This window comes from Balaenoptera borealis (genome assembly GCF_965194805.1).
Source record: "Balaenoptera borealis genome assembly, chromosome: 9".
NCBI lineage: Eukaryota > Metazoa > Chordata > Mammalia > Artiodactyla > Balaenopteridae > Balaenoptera > Balaenoptera borealis.
This window is the reverse complement of record NC_138873.1, coordinates 37,764,091-37,783,323: the sequence shown is the minus strand read 5'-3', so window position 1 is coordinate 37,783,323 and position 19,233 is coordinate 37,764,091. Positions and strand designations below refer to the sequence as shown.

Genomic DNA, 19,233 nt, shown 5'->3' with positions numbered 1-19,233 from the left:
TCCAACACATCTATATAATTGAGTTCATGTGTCTAAATATCTACATGTAACAGCTAGAGATAGTTCTACTGCCAACCAAAGAAAACTAGAGAAAAGGGTCAATTTACATAGTTTAGACACTGATGTTTATCAGTGAAGGTCAGAATCAATGTTCAGAAAGTGGACTTTGAGAGAGGTGAGAAAGAAAAGCCATTGTTTGGCCGTAGAAGACACAAACTCCTGTAAACTCCCTTCTTAACCAGAATAGTCATCTTTGAGAAGAGCAAATTTCAAAAGGAGCTCTAATAGGCTTAAGAACTTTGCACATGCTTTGAATGTTAAAATGGTGTATTTATTGCCATGATTCAGATACAACCATGCTATAGTCACGTGGAGCTACGTTCCAGGTTAGACGATCAAATAGTTTTCAAGTCAGAATGTTCATGACGTACCACTAGCAGTGAAGGAGTGTTTAATCTAAGCTTTCCCTCTCATGCAGGGAATGTGAGTTCTAGCCTGTGATTGTCAAACCACTTGCGTAGTGTTTTCTGTCTCATTACTAGGGTGTTCAGATGTGTGATATTATAGATCCTCACTGTATAAATACAAGCCTGTTCAATCATAGGTTGTGTTGAGCATTTTTGGAGGGCTCTATTTAAAATTATAAAGTTTGAGTGAACCATTGACTAGAGAAAGGCTTGTGTTTAGATTAAAATGAAGGTGAAATAAACTGACTAGACTTCCAGCTTCTATGGCCACCACTAGGAGAGTCACTGGTCCTTTTGGTGGAAACACTGCATTCTCTCCCCCGATTGGACTTACAATCACTCCCTCTGTGAGGTCTCTCCTGACCCCTCCCTCCTTCATCCCAACAATTGACCACTCCCTCCTGTGTCTCAAATATACCAGTGTGCCCTTTGCATGCGGCTACTGTAGGTACCATCTTCCTTGTAAATTCGCCTTCCTGGCTCCCCAGTGAAACGGAACCCCCAAAGAGTCAGGCATCTCAGTTGTTTTGTATCCCTATTTGGCAGCAGAGTGATGCACTTGTAAAATCTTTTTGAAGAAAGGAAGGAATGCTGGCAGGTTGTTCTCAATTAGTTTACCGGATTTTCTTCGCAGCAAACCTGGTAAGGCCTCAATGTCAGCTCCTGACACTGACTTTCTCACTCTGAAGACTCCAGCACTGGAATTAAGTGGTAGCAGCATTAAACTGGACTGGACCACTTTTCCCTGCTTGTTAGAACTAAGGCATAATTATGTTCCATAACTCTCCTCGTTTTTGTCATGCAGAAGACTCTGGAGGAGAAAAAGCTGATGGGGTGTCTGTCAAAGGAGAGAGAATTTGTATTTAGTTGAGTCGCGATTGTATTTTTATGGTTGAATTAATGCCTTTGGAGGGACAGTCCTCTTCAGCTACGGGATAGAGGTTGTCTCATTTTCTCTTACCAGCCCCTATGACTTCATACAGAATTCCAGAATTCTGATGAACTGTCACGTGGAAAAATGATAAAGTGATTTATGCTCAATTTTGCTGGAAGGGAAAAATGCAAGGGCTGTCAGTCTGGGTCTTGAGAACAAATGAGTTGCAGTTCATGAGGCAGCTCAGTAAGGCTATCATTTCCCATCCGCTCCCATCACTGACAGCCAGGATTCACTAGCTGGAGAATGGGAAGGGGGCTGAGATTTGGTGCCAGGTGAATCGGCACTATTCTATCAACCCGGCTCATACAGACATGAGGCTACCATGAATATTTGATGGTAGCGTCTTCCCAGAAATGCCTGTGAAACACAGCATTGCTTTTCTTCCATATGCTAGGAGCCGCTCCACTCTATCCACGTGCATCTTTTTGAAAAATGACCACTTGTAAACTACAAAGGCATTTGGGATTGTTTGTTTTTGCTGCTCCAGCTGGTGGCGTTTTCCTCTTGGCAGTCTGTGCAGGCAGTACACTAATTCATTGTCTTCTGGCCTCCTAGGATGAAGTGAAAAATCCCTCATCTACCGAGATGCTATATACATTACATCTGTCATTATCCATCTGACACAGTGGCAGTGAGCGGACAGCCTTCAAGTCCCCTATGTGCTCAGAGAAAACAGACTTTGATCTGTGGCATTTGCTGTGTTCTCCAGGAAAACAAAAGGTGGAGAGGTGGAGGTGGATTTAGATTAGGCCTAAAAATAGTTCCTGTTGATTTTCTTTGAAGTTGAAATACATACCTTTGTAAATTCTAAACTGTTATAGGCCTCTTTTCCTGAGACAGTTGGTTTCAGTGGGAGGCAGCCCTACCTCAGCATCTCATATGGGTCTGGTTATTTTCAAAAGAAAGCACATTAAACTTTGCTCTCTGGAGCTAGGAAAATGTATTTCTAAAGTCTCTAGGGGGAAGTTTAGTGTTTATTTTGCTTTCAAAATCATCTCTAGATGATTTCAAATAAGCCTTATCTATTTCATCATTTCCCCAATTGTAATCTTTAGTATACCAGTTCAAAAAGATAATGATAGGTGTTCTGTGAACATATGGGAAATTTGGGCATACAGTAAGGGGGAAATTTTTGAGCTGCTAGATATTTTGTTTGCTTTCTCCTGGCACCACCTAGGCAGATTGCGTCATTGCATCATGAAACTTTAACTTCTTTTAAGAAATTAAACATTCAGTCTACTGAAAGATCGAACAAAAATATGTTCCTCTCTGAGAATATGATGCCAGCTGCTGACCACCAGTCATTTCTGCACTGTGAGTGCATTAATCTATTAGCAGGATAGGTCTGAGGCTGCCAGAACCAGGCACTTACATGGGGCAATGTTGTAAGTCTGTGAGATGGCATATAGAGTCAAATGTGCAAAGGAAGGGCAGAAAACTTGAAGCTAAGGAAATAAGAATTTTGAGTTTTAACTTGTGTGTTCATTCATTCGACAAATATTTATTCAGCAACTATTATATATTACAGGGACTGTTCTTGCTACTCTGAATAGAGTTTTGAGTTTTATAGCTTGTAAGTTAATCAGGAGAGACAGAAATAAAACCAAATTATCAGGAAAAGTTTTAGAAACTCACAAATACCCTGAGACAACTAATCAGAGTGACTAGTTATTGATTTCAGTTTGGGAGTCAAGGACGTTTCTCTGAGGCAATGACTTTTAAACTGAAATCTGAAGGACCAGAAGGAATATAGCATCCAAAAGTCTCCAGAAGGAGCATTCCCAGAGGAGGAAATAGCTAGTACAGTAGCCCTAGGATAGGAACTGATTAATATGTTTGAGAAATCAAAAGAAAGCCCGAGGTCAGACCATAGAGGTCTTGGTAAGCCATTAAGTTGGTCTTAATGAGCAGAAGACCTCAAGTTCTCTTTCTGACCCCTGAGAGCCAGATACATTTAATAAGGAAAAGGAATGTTTTGTTGACGAGTTCTCTAAACAACAATGAAAGCTGATGTTAAATGAGGGTTTATTCTGTATCAAATGTGGTTCTAACTGCTTTATATATACATTAAATATTTTAATCCTCATAACAGCTCTATGATTGTCAGTATTTTTATTAACCCTCTTACTATGTAGGAGGAAACAGAATCATGGAGAGTTTAAATGTACTTTCCACAGGCTCACAGTAAGTAAACGGCTGAGCTGAGATCTGAACCCCAGTGGTTTGGCTCCAGAGCCTATGTCCTTATTGGAAGACTTGTCACAGACTTAGAGGAAGGTTTTCCTGTATGCTTTTTTCTGAACTGCATGTGAATGTACAACTTTTGCCACTGAGATCAAACAGTAACAAAGGGTTATGTTTTTCTCAAATGCTTCTTTCATAGGTTTAATGAATCTTTTATATTAAAAAGTTTCAAAGCCTAACATTCTTTAATCCAGAGAGACCCAGTTGGAAATCTGATCTTCAGAAATACAAACTATAAAATAAAAACACTAGATTACATATGAGTAGTTTCTTTATAACTCTTGAATTTAAAATCCCCAATGTAAAGTTCTCAAGGAAGAAATATTGGATTTTATCACTTTTTAAACTTAAGCGAACCACAATATCGAGTCAAATGATAGGCACTAAACTGGCAAATTTTAATTTTTAATCCGTGTAGTTTTATCTTTCTGCTTTATCGACAACTAAAATATTTTTTGCTTTAAGTGCTTCCATTTGATACATTGATGAAGATGATATGCTGAGTCTTGTTGGATTTATAGTTTATATACTTTCATTTGATGACAGAAGTTCATTTCTTAAAAAAGACCCTCAATCGTTCCTTCCCATAAGATTGTGAGACGCTTTTCTTAGCCCCTTCTTAGAAGAAGCTCAAATAAGAAACACCAGAAATGAGGACTTTCCCAATTAAAGTCAGTCTTCCAAATACATAAGGTGCTTATTTTTCTACCATTACGCTATCTTACAACACAGTATTTTTTTTAAAAATTCATTAAATTCAGTACTGATCTAATTCATAATATTCAAGTTTGTGTCCATTCTTATAAACAAATGACTGCTTTTGAGAAGCAGAAACACATTTGAATAAAACTTTCATCCCCAGTATTGGAATTTAGTAAGAGTGAGATTTCTCTTGGTGCCTCTTTCTCCCACATCTTAACGCTAATCTACCTTCAGGGTATGTCCAGAATCCCAGCACTTCCCTCACCTCCACTGCTGCCACCCTGGTCCAGGCCACCATTATCTCCTTCCTATCCTCTCACGGGTTCCCTGCTTCTATTCACAGAGCAGCAGCCACAGCGATCCTTTTAAAGTATAGACCCAATCGTGTCACTCCTGTGCTAACCCCCCTCAAATGGCTTCCATCTCCCTAATGTAAAAGTCTGCAGTGGCTGGAAGGCTCTCCTGGATCTGCTGCATCTCCCCATCGGGCGGATCACCTTACCTCCTTATTGGCTCCCCTCTGCATCCACTTTAGTTACACTGGCCTCCAACCCTCCAGGCACACCCTGTCTCAGGACTTTTCCACTTACTGTTTTGTCTCCTTGGGATATGCTCCCTCTAGGAAATATGCATGACTGTCTTTCTAAATCAGATATCTTTCCAGGGAATCTCACCTGACCAGCCGCTTTCAAATTTGCCTCCCCTCTCTGCTGCTTGCACTCTGGTCCAGGTAGCTCTGTTCTATTTTTTTTTTCCATAGCATTTAACACATACTGTCATACTATATGATAATATACTACACAGCATACTATATACTATATAATAAATTAAGATCACTTGCCCTAGAATGTGAAATCCAAAAGGGCAGGGAATTTTTCTTTCTATTAATGAGTTAGCTTCCAGTGGTCTAGGCTTGATACCAAACATGTGCTCAATGAATATCTGTTAAATGAATAAATCTTTGTCTTTTCTTTTAGAACATTTGTCAGTTTTATGAAATATATAATTACAAGTTTTAACTTTATACTTTTCGCCAGGTATTTGATCACAAATCATTCTATCCTCTGATGATGCTGAACAGGTTTTTCTTTCTATTCTTTCTCCCTTCCTTCCCTTCCTCCGCTCCCTTCCTTCTTTCCTTTCTTTTTTCCTTCCTTTCCTCCTTTTTCCTTCTCCTGTTCCTCTTTCTTCTCTGTCTTCTCCTTCTCCTTTTCTATCTCATTCAGTAACATGGAGCAAGAGTTAAAGTGCTGTGACTGCAAAGAAGAATTGGAAGCTGTGCTTCCCCTCATAGAGCTCACAGTCTAATCTTAAAACTTAAAATAAAATTTTGCAGCACGTTGGGTTAAGTGCCCTGGAAGAGGTATGTGCCTTGTGCAGAGGCAGAGGTGGGGTTAGGGAAGAGATCTAGTGTGATGAGGTTGGAGCTGGGTTTTGGAGAATGCATAAGAATTTCCCTAATAAATAGAATGTAGTGGCTGAATTATAAGGATTACTTGCTGATCCATAGGTTTTCTTTCTTAACCATAGTTAACAGTCCAACGGAGAGTTGTTATCATTTTCTCAGTAGCTCATCAGATCTGGAAATACAGGGGCATGTGGGTGTGGCAGGATGATCCATTGGCATCACATTTAATGGGCATATTTAGGCCTGGCTTCATAGGTGATTCTCCAGTGAGTGAAAATTTTACATGAGTAGCTTTCCATACGGATAACTTGTCATTATTTATATTGGTGTTGTCAAACTCGTTACAATCTGAAGTCTTGGATAGGAAGAAAACAAAAATAGAACTTGGCTAATCAGCATCAAGCTACAATAATTGTCTGAAAATCTCCACAATCTTATTTTTAATTTCTTTCTGATTCTATAGTTGTTTTTTTCCAAATAGTTCACTTTATAAGTACTACACCCACTCAGTTTTAGAAAAGAAAAACAAACTATTTGTACCAAGAACCATTTTCTACCATGTAGAAGATAAAAAGTCATTCTGGCTAATTCAGGATTCTTATATTATCAATTAATCTTTTTTCTTCCTTTGTATATTCAATCTCTAGCTCTAAATTCAGTTCTCCCTATTGACTCTTAAATGTGCTTAATTCTCTTGAAAGAGAGAGAGACAGACACGGAGAATATGTTATGGACTGAATGTTTGTGTCTCCCCACAGTTTATATGTTGAAGCCCCAGCCCCCAATATAATGGTATTCGGAGGTGGGACCTTTGGGTTGTAAATAGATTTAGGTGGTGTCATGAGGGTGGGGCCGCCATGATGGATTCTGTCCTTGTAAGAAGAGGAAGCGAGAACAGAGCTATCTTTCCCTTTGCTAGATGAGAACACAGCAATAGGGCAGTCATCTGCAAGCCAGGAAGAGGGTTCTCACCAGAAACTAAATTGATTGATACCTTGATTCTGGACTTCCCAGCCTCCAGAACTGTAAGAAATAAATTCCTGTTGTTTAAACCACTCATTCTGTGGTATTTTGTTATGGCAGCCCGAGCTGACTAAGACAGAATAGAAAGAAAGAAAGAAATGACAAACAAAACAAACATGCCAGATTCACTGCCTCTCACTTATCATCTTCTCTCCTGCCTTTCGCAGATGAGCTTGTGGCCATTTCCTCACTCTTTACCCTGCTCTTGTGCAGCATCCAACCATCCCGAAAAACAACTCTTGATGATGTCACCAATGGCCTCCCCATCACTGACTAAATAACATTTTTTTCAGTCCCTATCTTACTTGCTGTATCAGCAACGTTCAACACCACTTTCCACTCTCTCCTTCTAGAATCATTTTCTTTGCTTGTCTTCTGGGGCACAACAGTCATCTGTTTTTCATCTGTGAATGTTTCTTCAGTGTCTCCTTTTATAAATGTATTTCTGTTACCCAGTAGCTAAATCCTGGAGTTAGTAGAGGCTTGGTCCTAGGCCGCCGCCTTCTTTTTTTTTTTCTTCACACTCTCCTGTGTGATCTCATCCATATTTAGAGCTTCAATTACCACTTATTGATCTACTCAGATGATTTCCAAAACTGTATCTCTAGCACATACTTCTTCTCTGAACCTTAGAATTACGTATAAAACATTTTACTTGACATTTCTTCTCAAATGCCTAATGACATCTTCAGAGTTGAAGTGTTAAACAACTCCTGATTTTCATATACATTTCCCCTCTCAAGAAACCTGACATGATTTCCATCCAGTGTTCCTTATCTTATGAATGGTACCACCAGTCACCTGGTTGCTAATCTAACAGCAAGATTCACTGCCTTACTCTTCATGTTTATCCTAAATCTTACTATAGTTTTCACCTGCTAAATCTCTCTCAGAGTCATCTATCTATCCACTTGTGTTTATCTCTAACAACATCACTCTCTTTTCTTTTTTTTTTTGCATGGACTACTGCATGAGGCCTGCTCATGAGTTGATCACCCTTATTTCCTCATATGGTAGATCAAATTAGTTTTTTCAGAAACACATCTTATAATGCTTTTCTCCTTAAATAGCTTTGCATTGCTCTTAGGGTCTCTACTAAGCCCTTTAAAAGTTCTTCAAACTCCAGCAAGTCTAGATTCTAAACTCCTCTTCCTTTGTTTTATTTTGTTTTTAATCAAATCTACTATGTTTTGGATGTAAGACACATTATTCATTAACGTACTGTGTAGGGAAGGGAAAACTTCCTTTTACACTCTAAGTTCTTTGGCCGGACCTGAGAATTAAACTGACCTAAAGCAGATTAACAGGAGAGAAGCATACACATTTTATTGAATATTTTCACATGCACATGGGATTCTTCAAAAGGAAAATGACGATGAAAGAAGCAGTTAGGACCCAGAGCTTTTATACTTTTTTAAAAAAATGATAAATTTGTGGAGAAGTGACAAAGCAAGGGGGTTTGGGCTAGGGGCAGTAAATTGTGAGACAGTGACTGGGAAATATATGGGGAGAACTAATGGAAGATAAGGATTATTTTAATAGGTTGCTTTGTACAGGTCCATTTTGGCATGGCCTGTCAGTCTCAGTGATAAGAATGTTCTTCTCTTCCTGGTACAGGGAGGGCACCTTTCTCACAGGAAATTTTATGACCTGCTTCTAGATAGAAAGGGGGAGATCAGAGAGCCTTTCTTATGTCTGCTGGTTCTCAAGTGCCTTCAGCTGAAAATAATCAATATGCCAAAGCAGCATATTTTGGGTGGTATGTTCTGAAGCTTTGCAATTACTACTACAAAAAATATATAACACAATACTTGTTTATCATAGGGATTGTTAACTGCATTCCAACTTAAGTGATATGCAAAAAGATGTCCACCTTACAAATGATGAAATAATATGGTATTTCTTCAGATTCCCTGTGCTCTGTCTCTGGCTCTATCCTCTTGCTCTCTCTACTAATCTCAGGGAGGGTCCCCCAGGAAGCATGCCCGGAAGAAGATTTGCATTGAGAAAGTTTACTGGAGTATGCTCTCAGGATTAACGTCTGGAGGGGATCAGATAAAGCAAGTTTTGGTAGAGGGTAAAACTTAACTGCGTCACAACAAATGTCTCAGACAAACCTTCATAGACCTTGGGGGCTGATCTAGGCAATTATATAAGCAGTCCTGCCCCTAGGACCATAGACCTAATAGACCTTATGATATTAGAGATATCTGTGGTGAGCAAGCCCAGTTGTAGCTTGAGGGAAACTCAAAAAAAAAAAAAAAAAAAAAAAGAATCATAACATACATTCTTAGGGTCCTGGAGCAAAACTATGCCATTTGCAAGACCATGTCAAAATACAAGACCATGCCTCTGGCATGCTACTGGGAGCTGGTAGAGATGAAATGCCTGAACGTGGGACATAAAGTGAGTATGCTGTCAAAAGTGCCGATCATGATCTGGGTTCTATCAGAGCTACTAAGTCATAAATTAGGTGGGCCCAGTAACAATCCATTGTAAGACAAAAGTAGTAATTCAGGGGCATGAATAAGACTAGAGGTTACAAGCAAGGTCCATGAGCAGGTATCCTGCACCCTAATGCCATCCACCATTATTGCACTAGTACCTCAGTGCAGTAATGGATCAGTTCAGTATGTGAGTACACCACTATCTGAAGATTTCTAGTGTTTGACTCATTGACACAGGATCCTGCATAAAATCATATTGAATGAACAAATCCACTTTATAGAAAGGGAGGGAGAGTTATATGTCATCAACATATGGTAAATGGGTTTGAATAGTATTTCCAAGTATGAGATATGTGACTTTTAGAGGATGATGAGGGCCACAGGGTGTTGTTCTCTCTTCTTGGTAGTGACAGTTGCAAGAGGCAATAATCTGCCCCTTACTTTCAGGGAATGTCCCATTAAGCCACAGACCAATGGAACCCTACAAACTTCGCTCGTGTGTTGGCCCCTCAGTCTTTGTAGGGCTTATTTCCTATCATACCATATGTGCCTTTCTAAGCCTCCACTGTATTTGCTACTTTTGCTCATCTGTTTTGGTTGGCATGGTGTTATTGATAGCGTTCCATTAATACAGTGTATCAGTGTGATATTCTGAGGGATCTCCAGGCAATCCAATTCCCTTCAGACTATATTTTGACAAAAGGAGGAAGAATTCACATAGCTCTGGAGCAAGATTAGAAATACATACTATTTCTGATTCTCATTTCTGACTGGGCTAAAAAAGAGCGTATATGACATTCCAGAGGCAGTGTTAATCTGCTCTAGCAAAGATACCATGTCTGGTACGGTGGCTGCAGCTGGGGCTACCACTTGTTTCAGTTTTGAATAATCTACTGTCTTCCTTCAGCATCCATATGGCTTTCCTAGAGTCCAAACTCATGGATCATATGGAGGTATGATAGGCCCATCAGAAGGGTGGCTCTAATCTTTACTATTCCGTATGGGGGGAATTGTCCATTTACTCTCTTGGTAGAGGCTTCCATTTGGACTTCCTCGCTACAGTATTTCTTGCCCCACACACCAACGAGCATGTTGGGAATTTCCTAACTACAAAGTATGTCCATTCCAACTATACATTCAGGGACTCAGTCAGTGACCATGGCTGTGAGCCCTCCCCTCACAAGGTCTTTGTAGATGTTGTTTCTTCTGCAGGGATGCTGTCCATTTCCCTCTTTGATTTTTTAACTCTTATTTGTACTTTAAATCTCAGTTCATAGAAACCTTCCTGAATAGGTAATTTCTCACATCATATACTCTTCTATGACCTGTAACACTCCTTTTCAGTATGTAGCAGAGTTTCGATTTTGTCATTATTTGCATGATTATTTAAGTAATATTTATTTTCCTGACTAAATTGTAACTTCCCTGAAGTGCAGGGAAAATAATTGTATTTACAGCTACCATAGTATCTGGCATGCAATCGGTATTTAACATCAGCATTTATGTAGTTCATATAGAAGAAATACATGAACACATTAATGTATACATGAACACAAAATGCACTAGAATTTTGATTAGAAACTTCAAATTCTATCTCACAAAAATTGATTCCTTGTATGCTCAAAATGAAAAAAGAAGTTAATTAGTGCCTAGGACATAGTAACGAATTGTGTAAATATTTTTGACCATTAATGAATGGTGTCCAGATTTGAAATATTCCACATATTTTTGCCAAACTTATGTTTAACTAGCTTGAATAGCTCAAAACCACTTTAAATACCTAACTGGATGGTTGTCCTGTAATGGTTAATGCATTCAAACTATCTTTAACCATGAGACACACATACAGGATGATTTGAAGGAAATAGGAGTAACCATGTTATTTATGCTGTTAAATCATTTGATCAGTGTATTCAGTTTTGTTTTCTAGAGTGTTATCTAAAAATACTTTATATTTTATTTTATCAGGTCATTCAATATTTGATTTTCTGTGGAAGAGCAACTTTCTAAAAGAATCAATAAGACTCCACCGTTGTTTCAATGTCATACATGCAAACAAATTTTTTTCAATTCTCATACCACTGTTGGATCAGGTTTCAGAATCTCATGCAACAACACTGTATTTGTGATTAACACCTGTAATCTTTTACCACAGCAACAGTGATATAATAAATGCTGAAGGGAGCACTGATGGAAAACCAAGTATTATTGCCAAGTGTTGGGACATTAAGAAAAAAACTAAAAAACAGAAACAAAAAACCAGGAGCTACTACCCATGTTTGGCATGCCATCAGAGGGTGCTATGGGACCTCTTCACTGTCTTTGTAAAAGATATATTTAAGATTGCCAGTGGGTCATTCATTTGGCAAATTCTTGCTATTCACATTAGAACATCTTTTGCTTTGTAAGAGTTCATCAAAATCAAAACAAAGAGGCATCATTTTCATTCAATTTTATATGCATTCAAAATAAGGGGGGGAAATCCTTATATCAATACAATATATTGCTTACTTAAATGTGTAATAAGTGCACAGCTTTCATCTTGTTGGGTGTCTTGCTCTGCCCAGGATGCTGCTCAGTAAGAAGGGGCAGGGTCCACATCTTGTTTATTATTTTACTACCATTGTTTTGAAAGTTATGTTATTTTGTTTCTGTGTTTGCTTCTATAAGAGGGTTGCATACATGAGGGCATTCAATAATTACAGACATTTCTAGTGATTCATGTTAGCTTAGGAATTTAGATCCCCTTTGAAAAGGGCAAAGTTCAAGCCTCCCTCTCCAGAACTGCATATATTCAAAATATACATGTTTTGTAAAATTTTATAAAATGTCAAGTGGCATGTGAACTTGTACTGGAAAGGCAACAGCATCTCAATGACATCTCGTCACCTCATTTGCAATGTATGGGATCACATATATACTCCTTTTCATGGCATATACGATGACTTTTGGCGATCTAGCTTCTACCAGTTGTCCAACTGTTTTCAACTAAGAAAGATTCTGTTCACCAGGGGACATATGGAAAGGTCTGGAGACATTTTATTCTCATGACTATGGTGGTGTGGGTGGGGAGGGGAACGTGTGCTACTGGCATCTAGTGGGTGGACCCCAGGATGTCTGCTAAACCATCTCAATTGGTCCTCAATTTTGAGGACCATCTCAAAAACAAAATTATCAGGTCTAAAATGTCAATAGTGCCAAGGTTAAGGTATCCTGGACTACTTTTAACTCCTGCTGCCTACTTCCCACATCTCACCAGTCCCCTATCCACACAAAACCACTTGCCATTCTCATGAAAATTCCCTCTTTCTACAATGCCCTTCCCCCTTGACCACATAGTCACTTATGTTTAAAGTATTTCCTTTTGGGTGACTCTTCATCAGTGTTTGCATAGAACTCTTCTGCAAATACCTCAATTTAATATTGTAATATTTCCTGGCATATATTTCTTGCCTACCAGACCTTGAGCTCCTTCAGCGATATTGAAACGCTAGTGCCTGGTAGATGATAGCCACTTAATAACTATTTGTTGAACACTAATGGAATAAGGACAAAGTTTTTAAAATGCTTGTTTTTAAAACAAAGGTTAAAATATGTTTGAATTTTGTTTGATGTTTTCATGAAAGAAGGATGAAAATGGCTCCAACTAGTTATTCTTGTAATGGATCCGGGATGTTGACTCATGAAATTGGGTAGCAGTGGGGGAGATGACCTATTATAGGAAATAAAATTCTAGTCACAACACAGAAGTACTCTATTTGCAAGTTAAGTCAGAACCTATGAAGTTGCAGGTGTTTTCATTATGCTGAAGATGTAAAATACAGTGATTAAATGGCGCTTTGGTAGCCCAGAGATGACACAAGAATAGGTCATAGAATCTTAATTGCCTTAAACTCTTTAAGAATTCTCCCATCCTGTAGTCATTACATCCTGACTTCTGCTAATTGCCTCCCATCTCTGCAGGGCACAGTAACTCTGGCAGCTTCCCTAGGACTGAAAGTTTTTAAATTCCAGTGAGTTTATGGAGGTGTAACTGAAACTCATTCTCTCCATTCCTCACCCCCATGGCACGCATTAACACTGCGGCCCTCTGTTTCCACATTGTTCTGTGAAGTGCCATCACCCCTTCAAGCCATTAGGTTGCCCTTTGCACTAGAGTAAATTCACTCATATGGTGTGTGAAGTGATGCCGTGCCTCAGACTCTTCAGTTTCTCTAGTGCTGGGATCTATTTTCAGTTTCCATTGCAGTGCTGTGTACACCCCAGTTGTCAGAGTTCAGGGCTCTGCCGTTTGTCCACTGAATGATTCTTCGCATATTACTTGCTACCTTGGGCTTCAGATTCTTTATCCTTAAAATGAGACATTGGAATAAATGTTCTCTAACGTTACTCATAGGTCTAACCTCCTTTAATTCTGTGATTAGTATAGATAAAGGAAATCTCAGCTCAAATTTTGCATGTACACATGAGGGTTTGATCATGACTTGATTCTAAGCCTAGCTGATCTTCAAACAATTCATCATCAGAACTTTCCGAGAACCAGGCTAATTTAATGCCCACTCAAATGAATTTGCACTCAATTAGTGCCTCATACTAATAAAGACAGTCCCCTACAGTAACCAATCAAAAATGCCTTTCCTCTATTTAGAAGGAATTTACTCCTTCTTACCCTGTATCTAGTCTCTTCAATGCACATTCAGGAAGAGTGGCTAACCAAAAGAGGGACACTGCCCTCTCTTACCTGGCTAGTTAATAAAGCCAACTTCCAGATAAGCCTGTTTTGGACTTTGGTTATACTTCCACAGCACAGGGCCAGGAAATATTAAGCTCAATGTATAGGAAGCTACACATTTCCTTTACTGGGATGTTTTTAATGGATCATTAACCATTTAGTCTCTACTAGCTCTCCTGACTTAAAAAAACCAATGAACTCTGGGAGCAAAATTGGAGCTTCTAGGCATAGATCCTAATCTGAGGTTAAATTTTTAAAAAAGCAGATGCCTGCTAATTGTCCCTGTGTACGATGAATAGAATTCATAATCAGAATTTAAAACACCAATACCTGTCCCCATGTGCTCTACTGACTTGTACAAAAAGGCTTTGGCCTCTTTAAATTTAAAGATTAATTGATGGTTTATGCCTCAACCCATGCCTGGTCAAGCTTTCCATATATATGGGAGAATTATAATATATGTGTATATATGTATATATTACACTTTTGATGGAGAAGGAATTATTAATTAAATAACATCTTAAATAAGTAAAAATAGACACATAAGGCTACCTTACTGAATATGCTCCATGATACTCAAAAGGCAGCCACATAAATATTTAGGGAACTGTCTTAAGGAATATTTTTACACTTAGGTTAGGCCTTTTAAAAAACTCACAAGAATTCAGATAAGAGGCCTAGCTATATTAGAAGAAGTATTCAAGTGTTTTTTTAGTGGTAATTTGTTTTCAATCCAGTATAGTCAAAGACTGAAATGATTAAAATTGAATAAATTTGACTTTAAATAGGTACAATCAGTAAATTATAATCTCCAGAATCTTAAGTTTACAGTGCTAATTTTGGATTTTCTTATTGTAATCGAAGGGAAGAGTTGCATTTTCAAATGGGAAGAAACAAAGATATTTTCCAGTGTCAACTGTGTAGTCAGTTGTATTTGTTTCCTCCCTTTCATGTTTATCCGCATTATCACCTCTTTCAAAGTATAGCATTTAGTTTTTATGATCCACTACCAACCAGTTGGAAGACTACCAAATATTAATAGAATAAATTTTTTACCTATTTTTATTTTCTATATCGTCTTATTTCACATGGAAAACTTTATAATGTGTGTACATATATATAATTTTATATGTTTTCTAAATGTTAAGAGTAGGCCATTTGCAATTCTTAAAACTTTGCTTATTTTAACATGAAAACTTCCTTCTTGTGTGTGTGCATGTGTGATAAATTTTTGAAATCCAAGTTTTATATGATTAAAGGTATTAATCTAAACAATAATCCATATAACACTGCCATATAATAAGACATTCTTATTAATAATATAAGCCTACAGTTATAATTTTAACGCTCAATTCTGTAAGGATGATGATTTTTTTTTTCATAATGAAAATAAGTTCTTCACAATGGAGAGCAAAAGAAGAGACATTTTCATTTAATAGATTTTGCTTATCTTCACAGAAATATTAATTGATTCTGAGACTGGTCAAGCATTGAAATACAGTGGAATACCAAGCTGTCAATTTACTCCTCACATTTGAACCTGAGGTTGTTAAGACAATTGAGCAATTTTTTACAAAACATAATTTTAAGTTAATTTTGATCAAAATAGCTTAACATTTCTACTCAAGGAATGATTTTTTCATTTGAATTCCATCAGTTGCTTACCTCCATGTGATTTAAAATTCTAAACATATATGATTCAAATTGCTTAAGGTTTGTAAATTTGTTACCTAAGAAGATAATGTAAAAGTCAGTAATGGTGCATAAAAAGTACTTAACCCAGCTATGCAGTAATACAAAAAAATATGGCTGAAACATACATCAGTGAAACCAGAAATGGAAAGAATCTCTTAAAATAATGGAACATTTTAGCCCAGGCACACTTACTATAAAGTAATTTTATCATGATTATTCTAGGTCCCTCCACATGAAATAACTTATCTATATTTATTGAAAGAAAAGTCAACTGCATTATCTGTAGGGCCCTAGTGGATTCATGTTTATTTTTCTATTTTATTTTAGGTCCATTGATTTTTTTTTTTTTTTCCTAATGTGATTTCTTTATTTTTTTTATTTTTTTTTCACACACACACACTGTATTTTATTTTTACAAGAGATAAATAGACTGACACCAAGCATTGTACATGGATGACCACAACAAAAGCAACAATGATTGCAATTACCAAACATGAAACACACTCATACTATGTCATAATATTGACATTCAGTCCAGTAATCCTCCACTGTAACAGCTCCTTTACTTTGCAGTGAAAATTGATTTCTATATTCTTTGCCTCTGAGTCCTTGTGGGATTTTTTTTTTTTTAATTCAGACAGAAAGTCACAAAAATTATACTCATCCTCATCAGTTCACTCAGTCCCATGTAATTAATTTTTTTTTTCATCTTGATCTTTTGTTAGCACTTTTATGAGTTCATCAGTTTTTCATTAGAGTTCTGAAAATGCTTATTCATTCAGTTCAGCAGTACAGTCAGTTACCAGAAACCTGTACTTGTCAGAGTCTTTTCCAAGACTTTCTTGAAGATGAAACCCTTTTATAGGAACATGTTTGCAAAATCATCAGAGTACACCCAGAACTGTCTGTAAATGACAAAAGACTTAAAAATGACCACGGTTAAAGATTTGATGAAAGTTCATAATAATGCAGTTGACAAGAAAATTAGTTATTTCTGAGATATACATTTTAAAGTAATAACTAGGATTATTACTTATAACATTATACCAGAACATATAAGATTTTTAGAAATTTCATGTAATGTCTGTAACATTTATTTTAACATATTTCCATACAAATAGCCCAATGAAAGTTTAGTATTAGTTGTTTTGTTTGTTTTTTTATACTGCAAGTTCTTATTAGGCATCAATTTTATACACATCAGTGTATACATTTCAATCCCAATCGCCCAATTCAACACACCACCATCCCCACCCCACCACAGTTTTCCCCCCTTGGTGTCCATATGTCCATTCTCTACATCTGTGTCTCAACTTCTGCCCTGCAAACTGGCTCATCTGTACCATTTTTCTAGGTTCCACATACATGCATTAATATACGATATTTGTTTTTCTCTTTCTGACTTACTTCACTCTGTATGACAGTCTCTAGATCCATCCACATCTCAACAAATGACTCAATTTCGTTCCTTTTCATGGCTGAGTAATATTCCATTGTATATATGTACCACAACTTCTTTCTCCATTCATCTGCTGATGGGCATTTAGGTTGCTTCCATGACCTGGCTATTGTAAATAGTGCTGCAATGAACATTCGGGTGCATGTGTCTTTTTGAATTACGGTTTTCTCTGGGTATATGCCCAGTAGTGGGATTGCTGGGTCATATGGTAATTCTATTTTTAGTTTTTTAAGGAACCTCCATATTGTTCTCCATAGTGGCTGTATCAATTTACATTCCCACCAACAGTGCAAGAGGGTTCCCTTTTTTCCACACCCTCTCCAGCATTTGTTGTTTGTAGATTTTCTGATGATGCCCATTCTAACAGGAGTGAGGTGATACCTCATTGTAGTTTTGATTTGCATTTCTCTAATAATTAGTGATGTTGAGCATCTTTTCATGTGCTTCGTGGCCGTCTGTATGTCTTCTATGGAGAAATGTCTATTTAGGTCTTCTGCCCATTTTTGGATAGGGGTGTTTGTTTCTTTAATATTGAGCTGAATGAGCTGTTTATATATTTTGGAGATTAATCCTTTGTCCGTTGATTCATTTGCAAATATTTTCTCCCATTCTGAGGGTTGTCTTTTCATCTTGTTTATGGTTTCCTTTGCTGTGCAAAAGCTTTGAAGTTTCATTAGGTCCCACTTGTTTATTTTTGTTTTTATTTCCATTACTCTAGGAGGTGGATCAAAAAAGATCTTGCTGTGATTTATGTCAAAGAGTGTTCTTCCTATGTTTTCCTCTAAGAGTTTTATACTGTCCAGTCTTATATTTAGGTCTCTAATCCATTTTGAGTTTATTTTTGTGTATGGTGTTAGGGAGTATTCTAATTTCATTCTTTTACATGTAGCTGTCCAGTTTTCCCAGCACCACTTATTGAAGAGACTGTCTTTTCTCCATTGTATATCTTTGCCTCCTTTGTCATAGATTAGTTGACCATAGGTGCGTGGGTTAATCTCTGGGCTTTCTATCTTGTTCCATTGATCTATGTTTCTGTTTTTGTGCCAGTACCATATTGTCTTGATTATTGTAGCTTTGTAGTATAGTCTGAAGTCAGGGAGTCTGATTCCTCCAGCTCCATTTTTTTGCCTCAAGATTGCTTTGGCTATTCGGGGTCTTTTGTGTCTCCATACAAATTTTAAGATGATTTGTTCTAGCTCCGTAAAAAATGCCATTGGTAATTTCATAGGGATTGCATTGAATCTGTAGATTGCTTTGGGTAGTATAGTCATTTTCACAATATTGATTCTTCCAATCCAAGAACATGGTATATCTCTCCATCTGTTGGTATCATCTTTAATTTCTTTCATCAGTGTCTTATAGTTTTCTGCATACAGGTCTTTTGTCTCCCTAGGTAGGTTTATTCCTAGGTATTTTATTCTTTTTGTTGCAATGGTAAATGGGAGTGTTTCCATAATTTCTCTTTCAGATTTTTCATCATTAGTGTATAGGAATGCAAGAGATTTCTGTGCATTAATTTTGTATCCTGCAACTTTACCATATTCATTAATTAGCTCTAGCAGTTTTCTGGTGGCAGTTTTAGGATTCTCTATGTATAGTATCATGTCATCCGCAAACAGTGACAGTTTTACTTCTTCTTTTCCAATTTGTATTCCTTTTATTTCTTTTTCTTCTCTGATTGCCGTGGCTAGGACTTCCAGAACTATGTTGAATAATAGTGGTGAGAGTGGACATCCTTGTCTTGTTCCTGATCTTAGAGGAAATGCTTTCAGTTTTTCACCATTGAGAATGATGTTTGCTGTGGGTTTGTCATATATGGCCTTTATTATGTTGAGGTAGGTTCCCTCTATGCCCACTTTCTGGAGAGTTTTTATCAGAAATGGGTGTTGAATTTTGTCCACAGCTTTTTCTGCATCTATTGAGATGATCATATGGTTTTTATTCTTCAATTTGTTAAGATGGTGTATCACATTGATTGATTTGCGTATATTGAAGAATCCTTGCATCCCTGGGATAAATCCCACTTGATCGTGGTGTATGATCCTTTTAATGTGTTGTTGGAGTCTGTTTGCTAGTATTTTGTTGAGGATTTTCCCATCTATATTCATCAGTGATATTG

The 19,233-nt window shown here is 37.4% G+C and overlaps 1 protein-coding gene and 1 long non-coding RNA gene across 12 annotated transcripts in view; both read left to right on the top strand.

Annotated features, from left to right (window-relative positions):
• The window catches only part of NKAIN2 (sodium/potassium transporting ATPase interacting 2), a gene marked incomplete at its 3' end in the record, with an annotated part of 1,018,208 nt that overhangs the window by 637,572 nt on the left and 361,403 nt on the right, over nt 1-19,233 (top strand). The gene's annotated exons all lie outside the window — the stretch shown is intronic.
• Nucleotides 12,385-19,233, top strand: part of LOC309635297 — a 44,383-nt gene continuing 37,534 nt past the window's right edge. Inside the window, exon 1 of the long non-coding RNA XR_014248741.1 lies at nt 12,385-15,982. This is a non-coding gene — a long non-coding RNA (uncharacterized lncRNA). The remainder of the gene's footprint in view (nt 15,983-19,233) is intronic.